Consider the following 824-nt stretch of genomic DNA (forward strand, 5'->3'; position numbering starts at 1 on the left):
CACGGCTGGGGGTCGCGCCAGGCTCCTGGGGAGGGGAGATAGCACCGGCACGTTAGAATAGAGGCGGGGGATCCCTTCCCGGGGCCGCCCTGGGCCCAGCTAGAATAGGTTAGCGCGCCGCACCTACCCAACCTCCACCAACTGACCCCGCGCACACTCCTCGCTCTCAGCCCTGAGCGGCGCCGGCTCGGTTCCCGCCCCTTGCACCTTCCAGCGGAGCCCGCGCCTCCCGCCTGAATCCACCTCCACCGAGACTAGGCCCTCTTCGGACGAAAGGCGAAACTGAGGCCTTAGGGGGAGAGCGCCTACCTGGCGCACCCTAGAGCCGCAGGGAACCGGCGGCGACAGCACCCCAGAGCGGGGCTGTCCCGGGCTGCGCGCTCCACCGCGCTCCAGGCTGGGATGCGCGCACTCACGGGTCCCGGGCGTGAACCCACCGCCCCTCACCCGTGACCCGCAAGCCTGTTCAACGGGAGTCGGAGGATGGGCGCTCACCCCGCTGCGTGGGTCCACCACGCGCATCCCGAGGCACACACATTCCCACGCGCGCCAGGGGAAATGCAGTGCCTCGGCGTGGGTGTTGCCCGTGCACGCCGGCTCCCACGCACACCGCACACCCGGTAAACGCGCACTCGCGGACGCGCGTTCATGCACCCGCTCGTACACTAGCACTAACAACCGCAGTCTCACGTTCTTGAGCTGCGCGTGATGGGGATCTCCGCGCCTGAGCCTCGGTCCTTCCGTCGTCCGCCGCGACGCGAGGGTCCGGGGCCCCCAAACTCTCCTTGCTCCCCTGCGCTCCCCGCGAGAGCCTTAAGCACCCC

This window comes from Fukomys damarensis, unplaced genomic scaffold (genome assembly GCF_012274545.1).
Source record: "Fukomys damarensis isolate Sample0158 unplaced genomic scaffold, DMR_v1.0_HiC HiC_scaffold_23, whole genome shotgun sequence".
Taxonomy (NCBI): domain Eukaryota; kingdom Metazoa; phylum Chordata; class Mammalia; order Rodentia; family Bathyergidae; genus Fukomys; species Fukomys damarensis.